Source organism: Periplaneta americana, chromosome 15 (assembly GCF_040183065.1).
Source record: "Periplaneta americana isolate PAMFEO1 chromosome 15, P.americana_PAMFEO1_priV1, whole genome shotgun sequence".
NCBI lineage: Eukaryota > Metazoa > Arthropoda > Insecta > Blattodea > Blattidae > Periplaneta > Periplaneta americana.
In genome coordinates this window covers 43,825,977-43,847,540 of record NC_091131.1, presented here as the reverse complement: position 1 = coordinate 43,847,540, position 21,564 = coordinate 43,825,977, and the positions used below count along the sequence as shown (strand labels likewise).

At 34.0% G+C, this 21,564-nt stretch overlaps 1 protein-coding gene across 2 annotated transcripts in view; it reads left to right on the top strand.

Moving 5' to 3' along the window:
* Positions 1-21,564, top strand: part of LOC138714829 (scoloptoxin SSD14-like) — a 120,183-nt gene that overhangs the window by 45,795 nt on the left and 52,824 nt on the right. The window lies entirely within an intron of this gene.

Genomic DNA, 21,564 nt, shown 5'->3' with positions numbered 1-21,564 from the left:
TATTTCATTAAAATCATAACTCGAAAACTAAATGTCATAATTTTACTTTCTTTGCGTCGATAGATATCTCACAGTCCAAATAATTGACAAAATATTCATGAGGGAAATAGAAACAAAAATATAGGACCAGAAAATAATTATATGAAATTTGTTCATGGTCTTAAACTTTTGTTAAGTACTGTATATCAGCCAGAACCTCTATCAGAGATAAAATTCAATTAATGTAGCTATCTATATTAATCTTATATTTGATAATTTTAATTTATTTCCGGGTTCGAGTTTTTTCACTATTTACTTTTACTTTCTTCATTGTGTGTGGAATATTAATCTGCAAGTGTCTTGTTAAAAGAAGAAAAAAAAAGAGCTCTCCGAATTATCGCGAATTCCGAATTAATGAGGTCCAAATTAGCGAGGTTTCACTGTACTGCACTAATTGAAAACTGGAATCCAGAATCCAGCTAAGTGTCATAAAGATGTTTAAAAGTTATGAACAAAACAAAAAACATAACAGCTGAACACGTTTCTTTATATAAATGAATGCATGTTTGATACGCATAGGCACATGTTTCTTATTGAACAGAAGTGAAGTAGCATTTTCTGGGGGGGGGGGGAACGGTAAATAATGCTTCCATAAAGTTGCAATAAATAAACAGAGCTATATGTACACTTACAATTCATCCCAAAAGACGGCTATGTGCCAACGTAGCTTTATATTCAAATCATACAATTCATATAAGGTGGGGTAAACTTGTTTCTTCTTTATGTAACAGACTTCGTAAAACAATTTATAAGTTTGTAATTTTTCGCTCTTACATTCCTACAAATATTCTGCGATTAGTTTATTTAGGTTTGGTTCAGGGCAGCCGGTTAGCTCAGTTGGTAGAGCAGCTGGAAGGTCCGGGGTTCGATCCCAAGTGGTGACGGGTTTTTCCTCGTTGCCAAACTTCCAGAACGGCCCCGAGGTTCACTCAGCCTCCTATAAAAATTGAGTACCGGGTCTTTCCCGGGAGTAAAAGGCGGTCAGAGCGTGGTGCCGACCACACCACCTCATTCTAGTGCCGAGGTCATGGAAAGCATGAGGCTCTACCTCCATGCCCGACAAGTGCCTTCATGGCGTGTGACGGGGATACCTTTACCTTTTTTTTTTTTAGGTTTGGTTCAGTCTGTCATGCAGTGTAGTATAATCGGATGCGGAGGAGCAACAAAATTTACATTTTTTCCGCTGATATTTCTTCAAAAGCAGATAATTAAAATTTACTTAAACAAGGCAATTAATTAATTGTCAAACAAATTAGATTCATTCCGATGTTAATGTTTTCCAAATTGAGCAAATATATAAATATACATTATTAAAATATTATCATAAAAATCGTCCCAAATGTAGAGAAGAACAACATGTTTATCCTACCAGAAGAAATTTGGCATGCCCTTTAGCTGAACCTAAATGTTACACAACCTCAGGAATAATTCTTAGCAGAGTTACTAGCCAAGTTTATACAACTCTATTCTGATCATAAATCCTGACCTAGGTTATTTTGAGTTTAATAAACTTAAGAAAAAATTCAGCAAGTTATTTAGTATTCATATTACTTTTTATTTTTCTTAATTTCAATATACTATTTATTCATTCCAACTTATATTCTATTCTTGACTTGATTGTCTACTTTAATCTTCGTAATTATCGCTGTTTTGTAATACTTGTATTGGTTTTGTAATTCTATTGAAACTTTGTTATGTTCCATTTGTACAAAATAGTTATTTGTAGGAACCGCCATCGAACACCAGCTTGCTCAAGCGGGTGTGCTCTACATTAGTAATTATGTATTTTTATTTTGTATTGTATGTAGCAATAAATACTATATATATACATGTATAATACACTATACTACAAATCTATGCATAGCCGCATTTAGGATGGATTTACATGGTTACAAAGCAGGGTTCTGGGGCAATAACTAAAAAACAAAAATAATGGCTCTTAGCTGGGTTCTGGGTTTCGCTCTTCAATTGTCAGGATCAAGGAAAATAGATCTATTCTATTTTCCTTCGTCAGGATCATGTTCGAGTCTGCTGTAATCAGATGCATTCTAGGCAGTAGTAATATGAACGTATTTGTCGTATCTTTATAGAGAAACTGTGTTAACTTCATTAGTGCAAGGAATGAGTTGTATCAATAATACATAAACGGTCTACAAGAAGGTTGAGTTTGTTGAACAAGATCAGTGGGATACTTGGGAATAAGATAAAGAAAATATTCGTCTTTCATATAGAAAAATTCTGTTAAAAAGTGTATTTTTGGGTATTCCACTGTGTCTTGGAACTTGATATTTCGAACGTTTCGGAACTACATATACAGGGTGGAAATGAAATAACCTTACAGATTGAATGGGACGTTAGAGTACTCTTAAATAAATGGAAAACTTATATTACGTTTTGTGATTAAGTGCACAGTCAATTAGAAAATTAAGTTTGAAGTTTCAGCAGTCCGGCAACATCGCCGCTAACACACTCTACTCGTGATACAGATGTAAGAGGTCAACGAGCTCTGTGTATCTCGGTAGGTGAGCTACTCTCTGTCTCAGCGTTGCCAGTTGTTAGAATCGTACAGTGGCTTGAAATTAGAGGTTTTTAAATTAAATTTACACGAAAACCGTCCACACTATTGAAATACGCCAGAGGGATAAATTATTCTTTATTAGATTTCCTATCGATATGGACAAAATTTTCATTTTGCGATTTGCATCAAACTGCTCTTTGAATTACTCCCAGAATCTTTAATATTGTCTAGTAATTCCTTTTGTGCCTTACAGATAATATTAACAAATCTTTCTCAATGGTTAGAATATCATATACAGGGTGATTCAGACCACCCGTAACAGTACTTTATTTCGGAAATTAGTGCATTAAAATTTTCGAGACAAAAATATTTATAACGTTCACTTGAGCTTGATTTCATCAATCAGCTCTAACAGGAAGTACGGTCAGTGGCGTATCACTTTAAAATTTCAAATGGGAGTCGGGGTCAAATAGGATACCATTTGTTTGATAGAGCACTTCAAAACAAACAACTTTCATAGAAAACGTTTTTATTAATTCCTACTCTTTTAATGAGAAAACGTATGAAAAAGCAATGGGTGATTCGGACCACCCATAAGTCATTTATTTCCCGGAAGTTTCTCAGCAGCTCAATATCATCAACATATCAAAACCTTCTTGATTTGTTTGTAGTACGTAGGAGATATTTGTAATCACTCTTAACTTTTAGGTACCGGTACTTATTTTATTAGTCACATAACTAATTGAAAAAATTGAAAAATGTACATACGTAGGTACAGAGAAAACAAAACACTTTCTTCTTAATGTAGGCCTACATTGTTGGGAAATTCCATCTGAGCTTATTACCTGGCTAAGTTTATTGTGCATGTAGACCTGGCCGTTCGTACTGTAGGTACTGTATTGCGGTGACTAAAGGAAACGCTGCTGGGCGAGCAAAGGGGAAGGGGTAATTTACTTGCATTCACCCCTAGACGGTGCTGCCAGCCAGGTAATTGCGCATGTGTACTATGTCAACATTAAATGGACTTACCTTGTTTATATTTTCTAATAATTGTAACATTTCTCAATATTAATGGTCATTGCCTTCTCGTACATCTTCTCATTGAAAGAGTAGGAATTAATAAAAACTTTTCCTATGAAATTTGCTTGTCTTGAAGAGCTCTATCAAATGACTCGACTCCCATTTGAAATTTGAAAGTAATACGCCACTGACCCTACTTCCTGTTAAGGCTGATTGATGAAATCAAGCTCAAGTGAAAGTTCATATGTGCCTTAGTTATAAATATTTTTTGTCTCGAAAACTTTAATGCATTAGTTTCCGAAATAAACGAGACTGTTACGGGTGGTCTGAATCACCCTGTATATCACATATAAATTTTAAATAAATGTTTCATTGATTTTTTTCTAAATTTCTTTAAAGGTAGAAAAAAGAGCTACAGTTATGTAACCCCTTAAATCCCCTATCTGTTTTTCTAATCTCTTTATCTCCCTGTAGTACCCATGAATTTACCTGTATTGTATAGCTACTACCTCACGTGTTGTTTCCAAATCCTTTTTATATATTTTATCCAAAACCTCCGTTTTGCCCACTTCATTTTTCATTTCAGCATTCAAGGCCTTGTCAGTATGTATTTCTATGCCCACGCATGCAATAACATATGTTTCCGACACTACAAAGTTTCACAGTTTTGACAGCAGGTAGGTCAGGCTTAGTTGACACTGTTCACTGCCTCGGCCTACTTAACCCAGTCGCTGTTACGTGTCTCCAGTCCACGTATGCTGCTCCCACTCGCCTGCGATGTAGTGGAACCGAAGCGAATAGATGCTGCACTGAATCTTAGTAATAATTTTATTGCGTTCGTTTGCATTACCGTCGAATTATTATATTTCTTTAGCTTTTAACTGCCTGGTCTAACCAGTGGTATTCAATCTGGGAAACGTGAAAACTTTTCAGAGGATATGTAAAATTTAAAATAAGCATACGCGTTTACTGAATGATCAGAGCTAATGATTGGATTACAACTCTGTTTTCCATCACAGCCGGCAATTTCCCTGAACTTCCCTTACAATTGAAATGTGAAAATAAAATTCTAAAACTTGTAAATTTGTGACTTTTGGTGTTATGCCCGCAAAGAGTATATGGAACTTATAAAAAACCTTGACCAAAACTACTTCCGACTTGACAGCTTCATAAAAGGGGGAGCAATGTTGTCATGTTGTCCATCTTACGTGTAAGCGAGCGGGCTGCCGATAGAGTGCAGTAACGAACAGCTGACATGACGTATACATTGCTAACCAATTTGTTGAATACTATGCATTAAAATTAGTGTACATTATTATTTTAGCAGCAGCAGCAGCAGCACCGGTATTCTTTAATGTAATGTAATATTGTTAGAAAAGCGTTGAAAGAACTGTAAACTGTAAAAACAAGTTTAAATTTAATAGGATACCTTTACTTTTATGAGTACCAGTATTCGTCCATGTAATCTATAATTATATAGCCTATATATATATATATATATATATATATATATATATTTGAACTGGTGATGGAAATTACGGGAAAACGGCTGAACGAATTTTAATAAATGACCTTTCATTTTGGAGCTTGGAACCCAAAGTTTTTCAGAAAAATAGTAATTTTCAGTGCAATGTAAATTTTCCTACATAATTTTTCTATTTTCCAAAATCCATCTGTCATCAGTTTTGAGAAATAATGGCTTTTCAGAATAAAACAAAACACAAACACACTACAGTAAACACTATCACACGAAGGCTACGACTTGCAGGATTGCTGACATATTTATAGTTCAGATGGCTCAGATTCTTTGACATCATAATGCCAATATGTCGATCTTCATTTGTGTAAATTTTTCAGAACGTTTCTGTAGTATTGGTTATTTAAAACTTCAAGACTTACTAAAAAGAATTTACAGGTCAGATTCTCGGGTGTATAATTTTCTGAGTACAGCTGTCTGTGTATTGGATATTAAAAAGTACAGGTATTACTTAATGATAAAATAAGAGGCCTACAAAATGTTGTAATGTCACGATCACTTTAGCAATATCTCTTAGTAGGATAAAATGATTCTATCCTCTACATTTCAAGGTAGTTCACGAAACGTGCAGTAGCTATACCAAGATGCGGTGTATATTGTTGGAAAGCATGGCAAATTATATTTTCATAACTCTCACCTACAATCCGCAATGACCTGAAATAGCTACTGCTTCACTCCCACATGAAAAACCGACTGATCCTCCTGACATTGTTACTAGCGTTTTCGCATTGAAACTCAAGAGCTGAAGATGTAGGTCTATAGGTTCAAAAAAAAGTATTTGGCATAAAGAAAACCATTCAGAAGGTATGTTTAATTATTATGGAAGCAAATAACTTCCATAATGTCTGGTATTCTTCATTCGAAATAAATTTGAACAATTTTAATTTGAACTTCTAGTGAACTTAGTTTGCAGCATTTGCTGCACAAGCCACTAGTATTGTTAGAAAAGCATCATATTACTGGAAACATTCATATTTGTTACACTTTTCTCCACTTTTCCCTTTTTCCCGGAGTTTCAAATCTTGAGGACCCTGCGTCATCTTTATCTACAGACCGATTATTTAGACCTGACAGCTCTGCGACGCGGAAGAGGGGAAGTAATAGGAGTAGTGGGGAGAGCTCCGAAGTAGAGATAAGGGCGAGCGGTCGGTAAAGACATGGAGTACAGCTTTGCTGTACTGGAAACACAACGCTATACCGTATGCGTGACATCCGATCGCTCTGAATGCAAGCGACAGACTAACCTGGACATCCCTTGGCGTAACTTAATGGACTCGCCTGACCCAGGCGCACATTGTCGACGACTGTCAGGACTAAATAATCGTACTATACACGGCCTTTTTCCAATATCGATAACAGTGCTCTTATTAATTTTAACACAAGCAGCAGTTCTCATTACGACTTGCGCCAAAGGTAAAAGAGGCCCACCATTATCTTTTTTCCTCTCAAAATACTCTCTTACGTTACACACCATCTTTTGCGCTTGACTCTTTAACGGGGCACCTTGTACAATATTCTTTGTTCTCCGCCTGCTTTTCCTTCCTTCCGACATTGCACAAGTCACCTGTTTAGAAACTCTCACAGAAACTAGAAAACACACACTATACACTGTTTTTTTGAAAGATGGGACATGGCAGTTAAGCGGCCGAGGTTGGAACTACAGTGCTATGTTGCGAATATGGACTACCATGCTGCCAGCTGATGGAAGCTAGCAATTGACGTTAAGATGGCTGACGTTAAAACATTCATTGACAATTGACGCGAAGGTAAGAAAACAATACAAAAATCGACAGAGAATCAAAGACGAAACGTATTGTGTTCACAATAAATGTCGCCAAGAGAGCTATTAAGCATTCACCGCGTGGGAATAGTAAGTTTGGCAACTCAACCGTTGTTACCATAGCAACAGGCCTACCACGCTATGTGACATTCAGTTGTTTTTCCGATCGCAACGCTCCTATCATGTCCCATGTTTAAAAAAAACAAGTATAGTCACACACTCCACCAATGACAATGAAGATAATACGTGTAACATAATTTAAACACAATAATTATCGATACACTAAAATAATAATGAAACTAAACAATATTTTTAATTCACGCAACGCACTCGCTAACCAGCCAACTCAAAAGTCATCTCGGACATTGTATGCACGTGAAAATTTAAACATAGACACGGCAACACCGTCTCGTTACTATGGTTACGCGTCTCTAGTGATTGGTTGATTTGAATGGTTGCCATGGTAACATGCTAAAGGCGCCATTTGTCAGGTCGGAAGTAGTTTTGGACACACCATAGTGACACTGTCATTTCACATCTGCCATTCCCCTGTGTGAGCAGGTTTTCTCTGCATTGACATCAGTCAAAATGAAACGCAGAAATCGCTTGAATCCAGAATCATGTCCGATACTCGCATTCAGGAAGATTGGACCAAGAATCGAGGAGCTGGCGTGCAGAATCCATCAGCATCTTATTAACAGGACAAAACCACTTAAGTTAATAATATATTAACTTAACTTTTTTCTATGATATATAACGTTGTTCTTTTAATTATTTGTTCAATAACATGATTCTCTCTTTTATGGTTTAGAACTAGGTGATTCAATAACTGATACACTGTTGAGTTTAATAAATGTATATACAGTTATGCATAATTTGAACCAGGAGGGTACGCAATGTTACCGAGTTTGAACCTTCTCTTAAACTTTCTAAAAAAGTTACATATTTATATTTGAATACTAGCCGTACCCGTGCGCTCCGCTGCACCCGTTAGAAATAAATATAAAGTAATTACATAATTAAAATAGGACATTTGATCCAGGGAAGATTCGTGTTTGATAGAAGGATAAATCGTTTAATATGTTACTTAATTTAAATTGTATTTAAATAATTAAAATGCGATCATTTTGGTCCAGAGACACTCATTTGGTGCAGTGACAATTCCTTTAACATGTTTCTTAATTTTTATTACATGCATCCATACTTTAATGAAGACTGACATATCATTTAGATTTAATGTGTATACTTTATTTTACTTGCTATATGTTTCCATTGAATTATGATAATAACTTAATTTTAACCCTTGTTTTCTACGTATTCAGTAAATGGTGCTTGGGCCACTATGGTTCTGAATCCTTCAAATAACTTAAATTATATTATATTATATTATATTATATTATATTATATTATATTATATTATATTATATTATATTATATTATATTATATTATATTATATTATATTATATAAAAAATGTGTTGATAACGGATGTACACAGATAAGTAAGTTTTTAATTTGTTATGGGGGCTCTTGAATCTCAGGAGGAACAAATTTTATTTTACAACAGCGCAACATAATCTGCTTGGCTCATTACCCAATTTTTTTGCATTGCATTTAATGCATATGTATTTTATGTATTTTAACACGATTCAATTGAGCATACTTAAAATTTGGATTATAAAATAATGGAATGCTAAGGTAACATATTATTACTGCATACTAAATCTTCTTGTGGTTCGTTAATTCTCTGAGATAAACATTATTTTAAGAAATACAGGAAGCGAATACATAGAATAGCCTATCAAGTTGTTGTGCATAAGAAGCTATTTTAATCTTACCTGTCCTCAATTCACTCCGAAGTTACTGTAATAACATTATATCATTATGTCCATATAGAGAAACTACACTTTCCAATGGTGAAATAATAATTAATTACACAAATCGGTTAATTTAGCTTCCGATATTACTTCATACAAACACAGAAACATTCTCTGTAGGCTATTATTCATAGCTTTCGATTGTTGTTGACCAAGGCCCCTTATAGACGAATTCATTTGTTTATTTCATTACACCGCCTTAGATGGCAGTTATTTTAATTTTGAAACTCATTTATCTCATTATATATCAGTCCTATCAAAATTTTTCAAAGAATAAAACTTATCGGAAATGATTTTTAAAGAAATATTTGTTATGTAATATTTTTCACAAAAATCAATAATAAGCGAGATATTTCGATTTATTTAATTCAGACCCCCTTATAACCCCCTTTTAAATAATGTATTTTGAATGCCACATAGCCTAAAACCTAAGTTACAACGAACTTAATTTATATTCCAATTTTCATCGAAATCGGTTCAGCCATTATCGCGTGAAAAGGTAACAAACATACAGACAGACAGACAGACAGACGGACAGACAAACAAAAATTTCAAAAAAGCGATTTTCGGTTTCAGGGTGGTTAATTATATATGTTAGGACCAATTATTTTTGGAAAATCGAAAATTACCAGAACAATTTCGGCTACAGATTTATTATTAGTATAGATTTTTTAACCATAATCGTTTCCCCTTCTCTAATCTTTCATTGTCAGAGTAACAAAATCTACATCGACATAAGGCATAGTCCTCCTGCCTGTCCAATACAATCCCTGTGATTTGCTCTACGTCACGTTCGAATTATAACAATGCTATCTTTATTATAGAGAGATCTACCGCCTTTGTAATAAAATGAAACTGACACAATATGAAATTTAACTTGTTGTGAAACATATCGAAAAGGGTGTTTTGACAGTTCTGCAGTGCAGATCTTAAATATTGTCCATTGTCGATTTTAAACTCATTTTAAGAGCTATGTTCATCCGTTCGGTAGTTTCAGTTCTGATTTTATTGTAAAATGTTTAACGTTTTGTGCATTTGACAGTTCATAATTTTAACAACTACAACAACAACAACAACAATAATAATAATAATAATAATAATAATAATAATAATAATAATAATAATAATACATAATAATAATAATAAAGTAAATTTAAAATACCGATATTGTAAACTGTAAACTATTTACTTTGACATACGTTAAAAGTGTTAAAATTGTAAAAAAGGTATTTACCTTCGACAGACGGCCCGTTTCGACGCTATGTGTCGTCGTCTTCAGTGTCCCTTGAATCACTGGTGATCTTGACTCTGCGATGTGCAGTTTTCGATGGTAGGGGTGGGGGTGTGTTGTTCCTATGGTGGGGGTTGGCTGTTTGTATGTTATGTTGTATTATGACATCAAATAATATGTGCGTATCAAACTGTAGTTGTGTGTTAAGTATATATTGTGGGTGTGCTATTGTACACATATTGAACAAACACACATACTAAACATCGACAACAACAAACACGCAGAGAAAATAATATACTGGCATCGATATGTAGATGACATAATAGTCTTATATAATGGAAACAAAAGACAAATAGAAAACCTACATCAACAACTCAACAAAATACACCCCAAATTAAAGTATACAGTAGAAATGGAACATAAGCAAGCTATAAACTTCTTAGACATTACCATAACCAAAACAAATAACAGACACGAATTCAAAATATACAGGAAACCCACTACAACCACAACACATATACACAATTCATCAAACCATCCCATACAACATAAACATGCAGCTTTCCGTACAATGACACACAGATTAATTAATATACCAATGAACAATGACAACTACACTGAAGAATTAAACACAATAAAATATATAGCACAAGACAATGGATACAACCCTAACATAATAGACACACTAATAAAAAAGGCAAAACAAAAACAAAACAAACCAACACAAAAAGCACGCGAGAATAAATACCTAACATTAACATATCACAATACCAATACCCACAAAATTGCAACTTCATTCAGAAAACTAAAGTACAAAATTGCATACAAAACAAATAATACAACACAGAAATACTTAAATAACCACACTAAACATTCAAATAAATATAATTCAACTGGAGTTTACAAATTAAAATGCAATAGTTGCACACATTTTTACATAGGACAGACAGGAAGATCCTTTCATACAAGATACAACGAACATATTAAAGCTATAACCAAACCTACATCACATCAAATTATGCAGATCACATTATCAACAATAATCATGACTACAATAATATAGAAACAGATATGGAAATTTTACACATCACACCAAAAAGTTCACAGTTAAACATCCTAGAACAGTACGAAATATATAAGAATACAATAGCACACCCACAATATATATTTAACACACAACTACAGTTTGATACGCACATATTATTTGACGTCATAATACAACATAAAATACAAACAGCCAACCCCCACCATAGGAACAACACACCCCCACCCCTACCATCGAAAACTGCACATCGCAGAGTCAAGATCACCAGTGATTCAAGAGACACTGAAGACGACGACACATAGCTTCGAAACGGGCCGTCTGTCGAAGGTAAATACCTTTTTTACAATTTTAACACTTTTAACGTATGACAAAGTAAATTTTATATTTTTAACAAGTGTTAACGAGAACTTTAATCAATGTAAACTATTTTAATAATAACCCTCCCTTGACAAAATTCTGCGTACGCCATTGATTTGAACTAACAACTTTGAGGATAAAAGCTTGACTGAAAAAGTGTCTCTTAGGGGTACAGAGAGAAAATAAAATGTTGAATACCACTGGTCTAGCCCATCAGCTTATGCAAAAGTTTAGGGTTCGAGTCTCGGTAAGGTGTGAGATTTTTTTTTTTTTTTTTACCGATTTCGTTACTTAGCTTAGCTCCCTAGATTCATAACGATGCTCGCTGGGCAAGGTCCCATAGGTACATTGACCGAAATTTCATGAGGCAATTCCTTTCCCATGAAGATTCAAGGAGCTCTCATTCCATAGCGCGAGCAAAGAGCATGATGCCTCAGGGTACGTACACGTTGGAGCAACGATATACGATAAAAGAAACGACCTAGCGACGCTTTGGTATTACCACAGTTTAGTATATACAGTCACGAAGCTCTATACGAAGTAAATATGCATCCATAAATAGTTGCCAACCACTAAGATTGCTAATATCGCCTCATTACAGACAATGTGAAATAGTACCGGCACAGTCTATTGTTCCTAGCACCCTCACAACTCAAGCTTCGTGACTATATATACTAGACTGTGGTATTGTCAAAGAATCAAGTGTTCATATTGGAGCAACGAGAACGTGGGAAGGGAATATTTGGATTTATCAGTAGAAGATATTCTATACATCCACTTAATGAAAAAAGATATATAGGAAATATCAGCTGCTAGGTCAAGGTTAATATAACTTAAATACGTACAAAATTGAACCCGTTTCTCATCCCAAAGCTAGTATAAATTCATTGTGTTGTGATTGCTTCTTGTGGTCACATAACGTATCACGAATAAATACACAACTGATCAATTTGCCAATATCTATGATAATTTAATATGCTGAAATAATAATAAATCGATTAATATTGGGATATATATCGATAATATTACAAATTAATATTATCTTTATCAGAGATCATATGAACGACAAGAGCGAAGAAAATGGAATTTTCCTTTTTCGTATCTTTCATCGTGTATCTTTGCTTTTATCGTTACTCCAGTCTGCACACCTCAATGACAATGCATGCTTCAATTCTCTCTGATATAGCATCGCTGCTTCTTTTATCGTTTATCGTCGCTCCAACGTGTACATACCCTTAGAGACCACGACGCTACGGCGCGGGACCATCGCTTAACATATCACTCGTAAATATGCAAACGATACCTCTCCTTCCTCCACAAACACATAGCAGACAGATATACTGTAGGGGATTCTGTATATGATGATAGATATGACGTAATAAAAATAGATGTAGTACTAACGTAAAAAATATTTCTTATGTTACGTATTTACATATTTCGTTACAACACAGCAATATCCTGTCACACTTCTGTGAATGACAATTTTGGCATCCTTGGGGTAGAATTGAACGTAAATGTGAAGTTCCAATTGTAAGACTGCAAGCAATTAATTATGGTTGTAGTGCAGAAAGACTTCAGACTTCTCATCTCATATACAAAAAAGTAATAATATAAACTTGCTTATAGATTCCTCTCTTTCTCTCTCATATCCGTGAATGCTTCATGCCAAGGTCTCTCTATGTCTACGGTAATACCAATTAGGAAGGATTGCATGTACGTAATTTTCAAGTGAAAGTTGGCTAATTTCTCTTTCACTTAGATCTTCAGTTACAAGCACGAAGGATATTTCCAATTTTTATTGTCATGATCTCGTATTATTTCATTTTTCTTGTTGTATAAAAAGGTTTCAGTGTTTTCTTATCTAGGGCAAGCTTGTAGAATTTTCCGTTTTTCTTCGTTTCCTCGTATCTCAATTCGTTTACGAAGGAGAAGTTAGTCTGTAACGTAGTCTTAAATTCGTTACTGATATTGGACAGGAAAGTTAATGCTTATATTAAGAAAAAAATTAAGCAAATTACATATTTAGTATTCATGTCTCTTTTTCCTTTTTCTTAATTTCAGTATACAAGGTGGTTCAAAAGTCGCTTTTCCCAATATTCGTTCTTAGGTTTCATATTATTTCATTTTTCTTGTTGTATAAAAAGGTTTCAGTGTTTTCTTATCTAGGGCAAGCTTGTGGAATTTTCCGTTTTTCTTCGTTTCCTCGTATCTCAATTCGTTTACAAAGGAGAAGTTAGTCTGTAAAGTAGTCTTAAATTCGTTACTGATATTGGACAGGAAAGTTAATGCTTATATTAAGAAAAAAATTAAGCAAATTACATATTTAGTATTCATGTCTCTTTTGCCTTTTTCTTAATTTCAGTATACAAGGTGGTTCAAAAGTCGCTTTTCCCAATATTCGTTCTTAGGTTTCATATTATTTCATTTTTCTTGTTGTATAAAAAGGTTTCAGTGTTTTCTTATCTAGGGCAAGCTTGTAGAATTTTCCGTTTTTCTTCGTTTCCTCGTATCTCAATTCGTTTACGAAGGAGAAGTTAGTCTGTAACGTAGTCTTAAATTCGTTAATGATATTGGACAGGAAAGTTAATTCTTATATTCCTTTAGTTGAACCTAAATGTTAATTACACAACCACTGCAATAAATAATTGCCAGAGTTACGGGCCAAGGCTACACAACTCTACTTTCATAATAAATCCTTACCTAGGTTATTTTGAGTTTAATACATTTAAGAAAAAAATTAAGCAAATTATTTAGTATTCATTTCCCTTTTTCTTTTTTTCTTTTTCTTAATTTCACTATACAAGATGGGTCAAAAGTCGCTTTCCCCAATATTCGTTCTTAGGTTTCATAGTTATACACATAAACTATTCAGATGTCATAACTTGAACAAATGAATAGCTGGTATAATAAGTGGTGGGTTGGCAACCATGTTCGTGTGTCGACTGTTCTTCCTTTGTCATGTCTTGAAAACAGCTCTCGTTTGGCCGATATGCAGTTAATATGGCAACAGGATGGAGTACCACCTCATTTTGGTGTAGGAGTGAGGGACTTCTTGAACCAGCAATTCCATGAATGGATTGGCCGTCGTGGTACAACAGAATGGCCACCCAGATCATACGACCTGACGTCATGTGATTTTTCGCTGTGGGGTATCCTGAAAAATTATGTTTTTGCTCAGAAACCGCAGGATATTGTATTGTATTGTATTGTATTGTATTTATTAACATTCCATGGTATTCATACATTGCTTCGCAGCTAGAATATGGAACAAGTCAAAAAACTTAATACTATTATAAAATCTTAATTTATAGTCACAGTCTAGATGAAATATATACAGAAGAGGTTTACAATATAGTCTACTAGTACAACACAAAGTTTTAGTATCAATTTCATGAAGTGTTATTGAATGTCATGAATTCACCTACAGAATAGAAGGCGTGAGAAATTAGGTACTTCTGTAATTTGGCCCTAAATAATTTTATGTTTTGAGTTTCATTTTTTATATCGATAGGGAGGCTATTAAAATTTTTACTGCCATATAACGCACTCCTTTTTGATAGCATGATAGACTTGCCGATGGCGTATGAAAGTCATTTTTTGACGTGTATTTATGCTATGAACTGTTGAATTAGTTACAAAGTTTTCACGATTGCATACGAGGAAGATTATTAATGAAAAGATATACTGACAAGCCATGGGCATTATTTGTAGTTTTTTGAAAATAGTCCTACACGATTCCCTAGATTTGGCACCTACTATTATTCTAATTACTCTTTTTTTGTAACAGAAATATATTGTTACTATCTGTGGAATTTCCCCAGAATATTATTCCAAAACTCATTACCGAGTGGAAGTATGCGAAATATATTGTTTTTAAGGTATTGCTATTTACTATCTTTTGCATAGATCTAATAGCAAAACAAGCTGAATTTAGTTTGGGGGTAATTTCTTTAATATGATTTTTCCAATTTAACACATTATCGATTTTTAAGCCAAGAAATTTGGTTGTTGTTGTTTCTAATAGAGATCTATTATTAATTATTGCGCTAGAAATTTGCGACGTTGAATTTGGACAGGATTTAAATTTAATTATGGTAGTTTTGTTACAATTTAATATTAATTTATTGACTGAGAACCAGTCACATATTTTGAAGAGAATTTCCTCTGTTGAAGATTGGAATGTGGATATGCGTCAGTTACGACAGATGATCGAACAGTCTTTCTTGAAAGTAAATTAAAATCGTGAGTTATGTTCTGCCATCTGTAAATCAGTGCCTAAACGTTGTGAATTGTATATCGAGAAACAGGACTTCCATTTTAAGCAAAATCTGTAAAGGAATGTTTAGACAAATGTAAATTGAATGTAATTAAATGTAAGAAAGTGTTTGGGGAAAGCGACTTTCAACCCACCTGTACTTAAGCATATTCATTCCAACTTATATTGTTCTTGACTTGATTCTCTACTTTTATCTTCGTAATTATTCCTGTTTTGTAATGATTATATTGGTTTTGTAATTTTATTGAATCTTTGTTGTGTTCCATTTAGTACAAAATAGTTATTTATAGGAACCGAACAAGAACTTGCTCAATGGGTGTGTGCTACGTCAATAATATGTATTTATTTTGTAGACTATTGTATGTAGCAGTAAATACTAAATTCACTACCATAACAAGAAATGTGCGTTTTCTAAACAGCTTTGGAAATTAAGGCTTTTCTGAGCATCTTGAAATAACGTTGGTTTATCTTCTCGCACATGTGCGGAAAAATAACTTTTTTGTACTCCAGCATTATAAATAATCTTTATCGTCAGTGAAAATCTTTCATAATAAGCCACGTTATCGTACCAGTGCAGTGCCATAAAATATTACCATGCCATACCATAATGTTCTTACTGTAAAATTTGATAGAAATGGAATGGGTCCGTGTTCCATTCAGGCATTCAATTCTAAGATGCTATATTGGATGTCTTTCTTAGCGTTTTAAATGTAATTTTCCTTGAGTAATTAATATTAATTTTAATAGTTTATTAATGTGGTGAAGTCCAGTGAATGTTTGGTAACATTTTGTTATATGACATTATTAACCTATTAAAGAATTGATTTTGGGAGATTTGATTAATAGTAATATGCGTTGCAAGAGCGGTATGTTGAAATTTTCATGTTCGAGGAAAAGTTTGAAAAAGCGAAACGTAGTTGAGCTTTTTTAATTTCCGAGAATTGAAAGAAAACATACCGCTCGTGTATCGTACATTATTTTGTGCGAAGATCGTTTATTACATACCTGAAAGAGGAATTTCTAATTAGTTGCAATGAAATCTCCAACTTGGTTTCTGTTCAATGACGGCAAATTTTCAAAACAAAAATATCTATCTTCAACATTGTTGCTTTAAAATGTTTTCTGTGTTTACTATACTCCAGCAGCCCGTGATATACGTCTGTCTTTTTTTCCCCCCAGTCTATGGAATCTTGTTGATTTTTTCACGGCTTCCTTAATGTTACTTGCATTACGAATGCAGTAACTTTAGTGGAGTTGTAGAGTTTACTTAATTTTTGCAAATATTTAAAAACAATAATTAACAGTGCAATGTAGGTGAAATTGCAGTGGTAAGTTTCCAATTTATAATTATTACTATATTGAACGTCTCTAAAAATAATGTTAAAAGCCTAAAGCAGTAAAATGAATATGTCACTTAAGCGGTAAGAAGAGGGAAATTGCTATGTGTGTTAGGTTGGGAATACTGAATGTGGAATTTTAGACTTCCCGCGGATTGGTTTTGTGCGGAAACCAAGCAAATACGCACGATCTCGCACAAAGGTTAATTATATGGGCGTATGATATGATATGATATGATATGATATGATATGATATGATATGATATATGATATGATATATGATATGGTATGGTATGGTATGATATGATATGATGTGATATATGATATGATATGATATGATACATGATATGATATGATATGATATGATATGATATGATATGATATGATATGATATGATATGATATATGATATTTTATTAAACTATCATATTTGAAGAGTCCACTGCAAGAATGATGGATGTCACCTTCTTGTCGAAAATGAACCAAGACTGTCAATGCATAGCTTAAGACATATAGAATGCACATAGAGAGTTATATGGCATTAACACTGATAGTAATTGTCCAGTAATGATCGGAAAATCACAGTTAAGCTTTGAGCGCTAAGCATTTCAGACTTTCAATTGCTTCTCCTGCAAAATGTATTCCAAATGACATCCATCATTCTTGCAGTGGACTCTTCATTTCATATTTCTCTAAGATAGATCTGTCACAATTCTATAATTACCCCAGGTTTACCTTACTTTACAATTTTATTCATCTATGCCAAGACTTACATTACCCTAAAAAGTAATCTAATAGCCTATACTTCTTTTTAAAACATAACACATTCGATTTATTAATATCTAAACACAATCTTTCTCCTAAAACGTACCCATATACCACACTCTTATCTTCTAAGCAGGAAAGGAAAAACACACACTACAAGATCAATTTAATACACCATTAGTTTTAAATTTCTCTTCCTATTTCAACTTCACTATTATTAAAAATGTGCCTAATTTTTAACTCGTCTAGTGCCGAGGTCATGGAAAGCATGGGGCTCTACCTCCATGCCCCCCAAGTGCCTTCATGGCATGTTACGGGGATACCTTTACCTTATAATAGTCTAGTTGTATTATATATTTACTTATATGCTACATATCTATTAATACTCAATTTTTTTCCCTTGTATTGTCTGTTTTTCTTGATATTCTAATACTACGTATTTGGAACGCATCTTCACCCATGCCGCAAAGGGGGTATACATCCTGAGGTTCTTAATTCCTTCAGATTTTGAAGTCAAATGAGATACTGGGAAAAACATTAACAAATGCTATTCTATATCTATACTAATAATAAATCTGTAACCAAAATTTTTCTGGTAATTTTCGATTTTCCAAAAATAATTGGTGTTAACCATCCTGAAACCGAAAATCGCTTTTTTGAAATTTTTGTTTGTATGTCTGTCTGTCTGTCTGTCTGTCTGTCTGGATGTTTGTTACCTTTTCACGCGATAATGGCTGAACGGATTTCGATGAAAATTGGAATATAAATTAAGTTCGTTGTAACTTAGATTTTAGGCTATATGGCATTCAAAATACTTCATTTAAAAGGGGGGTTATAAGGGGGCCTCAATTAAATAAATCGAAATATCTCGCTTATTATTGATTTTCATGAAAAATATTACATAACAAACGTTACTTTAAAAATAATTTCCGATAAGTTTTATTCTGTACAAAATTTTGATAGGACTGATATTTAATGAGATAAATGAGTTTTCAAATTACAATAACAACGCCATCTAAGGCGCTGTACTGAAATAAAAACAAATGACTTCATCTATAAAGGGCGTTGGACAACAACAATCGAAAGCTATTAAACATAGCCTAGAGAATGTTTCTGTGTTTGTATGAAGTAATATCGGAAGCTAATTAATTGTTTAATTGTTATTTCACCATTGAAAAGTGTAGTTTCTCTAGATGGACATAATTCTACAATGTTAATACAGTATCTTCTGAAACATATAGCAAGTAATATAAAGTATACACATTAAAACTAAATGATATGTCAATCTTCATTAAACTATGGTTGCATGTAATAAATATTAAAAAACATATTAAAGGAATTGTCTGTGCACCAAATGATTGCTCTCTGGACCAAAATGACCGAATTTGGTTATTTAAATACAATTTAAATTAAGTAACATATTAAACGATTTATCCTTCTATCAAACACGAATGTTCCCTGGATCAAACGTCCTATTTTAATTATGTAATTACTTTATATTTATTTCTAACATGTGCAGCGGAGCGCACGGGTACGGCTAGTTATAATATAAGGATTTGTGAAACAGAACTATAATAATTGACTCTGGATTAATAAAATCAATTATTAGTAGGCCTATCGTTAGTAGATAGGAGAAAAATCTGAACAATTGTAACAAAAAATAGAAGTTAATATATCTGTGTAGTATCATCCATGAGGTAATGAAAGCTAAGATGGCGTGTTTTTTTTTTTTTTTTTTTCAAGATAATACTTCACTGAATAGCCTACTAATACTCGACAAACTCCAGAGTCCAGATTCCTAAGCCCTCAATCTTACATCCGCGTCGGAGACTGGTAGAAATCCAGACTTCGCCTCAGTCTGTTTTTATCTATTGCAGATGATAGATGATATAAGAGGGGAGCATACTCACTGTTGTCTATTGCAAGTAAACTACTGTACAAAACTGTGCAATGCTTTAATTATTATAGGCCTGCCAACTTCTTATTACCGATTGGAGATGAGGTCACTGCTATCGCTACAAATAGGAAACATGCAACGAGCTCAGTAGTTCGGACTCCTGCCGTCGGTAATCGAATCTTGGCTGACCTATAACTGTGCCTTCAAAGATGTTGTCACCACAAATATCTCGATTAAATATTTTATATTAATATGCGTTTTAATTTTTGCAATAGGTTTGTCGTTGGCTGCCAATTGAATTTCACGTTTTCTGTCTGAATTCACTTTGTTTTGAATAACAGCAAAATAAATTTCTCAAATTTGAATGGAAATACACGACAAAATCCCTCTGCATCGCTTGTATCTTCCACTACAAACTGAATTACTATCTGGCCGGGGATGGAACGCCACAAACGCGACAAGGTCGAATGTACTGTATTGATGAGTACAAAAACATATTTTTTCCCCGTTTATTCTTTCTCTTCCGTTATGTTTTCTTATCTTCTCTCCTTTTTTCTTCTATTTCGTCATTTTTCTTCTCTCCTTTTCTTTCTTCTCTTCCGTCCTTTTTCTTCTCTTCCGTTCTTTTTCTTCTCCTTCGTCCTTTTTCTTCTCTTTAGTCCTTTTCTTTTCTCGCCTTTTTCTTATCTTCCTTTCTTTTTCCTTCTACTTTTCCGTTCTGTTTTCTTCTCCAGTACTTTTCTTCTCTTCCTTTCTTACTTCTCCTTCGTCCTTTTTTCTTCTCCTCCGTCCTTTTTTCTTCTCCTTTCTTCTCTTCCTTTCTTTCTTCTTCTCTTTCGTCCTTTTTTTCTTTTCTCGCCTTTTTTCTTCTCTTCCTTTCTTCCTTCTACTTTTCCGTCCTGTTTTCTTCTCCAGTACCTTTCTTCTCTTGCTTTGTTTTCTTCTCTTCCTTCTTCTCCTTCGTCCTTTTTCTTCTCCGTTCTTTTTTCTTCTCTTTCTTTCTTCCTTCTTCTCTTTCGCCCTTTTTTTCCCGTCTCTTTTCTTCTTTCTTTTTTCTTCCTTGTACTTTTCCGTTGTTTCTTCTCCAGTACTTCTCTTCCTTTGTTTTCTTCTCTTTCTTTCTTCCTTCTTCTCCTTCGTCCTTTTTTCTTCTCTTCCTTCCTTTCTTCTTCTCTTTCGTCCTTTTTTCTTTTCCCGTCTTTTTTCTTCTCTTCTCTTCTCTTTTTTCTTTCTTCTACTTTTCCATCCTGTTTTCTTCTCCAGTACTTTTCTTCTCTTCCTTCTTCTCCTTCGTCCTTTTTTCTTCTCCTTCGTCCTTTTTTCTTCTCCTTCGTCTTCTTTTCTTCTCCACCGTCCTTTTTTCTTCCCCTCCGTCCTTTTTCTTCTCCTCCGTCCTTTTTCTTCTCTTCCGTCCTTCTTTCTTCTCTTACTTTCTGTTTTCTTCTCCTCCGTCCTTTTTTCCTCTCCTCCGTCCTTTTTTCTTCTCCTCAGTCCTTTTTCCTTCTCTTCCGCCGTTTTTCTTCTTTCCGTCCTCTTCTCTTCTCTTCTCTTCTCTTCTCTTCTCTTCTCTTCTCTTCTCTTCTCTTCTCTTCTCTTCTCTTCTCTTCTCTTCTCTTCTCTTCTCTTCTCTTCTCTTGTTCTTTCTTCTGTTATGTTTCTTGGGTTGTATAGCAGTCAGCAGTAAATCTTAATCTATTTCATTCTGCATTTGAACTATAATTCAACCTAACAAAAAATAATAACATCCACGGTGTAATGTCGAAAACGACTTCGAATTTGAACGAAAGACAATGTAGGACATCGGACTCCAAGTAGACAGCCTCTTTACATCACAGCAAGCAACGCACATGTTAACATGCTAATTGGGGCAGTGGTTTAAGGAGTCCC